Source organism: Oryzias melastigma, linkage group LG5 (genome assembly GCF_002922805.2).
Source record: "Oryzias melastigma strain HK-1 linkage group LG5, ASM292280v2, whole genome shotgun sequence".
Lineage (NCBI taxonomy): Eukaryota > Metazoa > Chordata > Actinopteri > Beloniformes > Adrianichthyidae > Oryzias > Oryzias melastigma.
Genome location: NC_050516.1, coordinates 6,278,715 through 6,279,000, shown reverse-complemented (window position 1 = coordinate 6,279,000; position 286 = coordinate 6,278,715).

Below are 286 nucleotides of genomic sequence, written 5' to 3'. Positions count from 1 at the left end.
TCGTGACGGCGCACGTGTGACGTCAGTGCAATAAACTAACCAACATGCACCGCAATCCAAGCCATCTGCGCAGCGCCGGGGGATCTCAAACACGTAATGAGACGTAGCAATTCCACAATTTAGACCCGTTTTTTGTAAAACTGCTAAGGTTGCCTAGGCGGTGTATGTCAGGGCCGGGGAGGGGGCTTGTCACTGTCACTAACATAGACTGTATAAAAATAACTGGACAGAGCAACCCCCCCCTCCTTCCGTGTTCCATATAGGAAGTACCACTGGGTTACAAAAA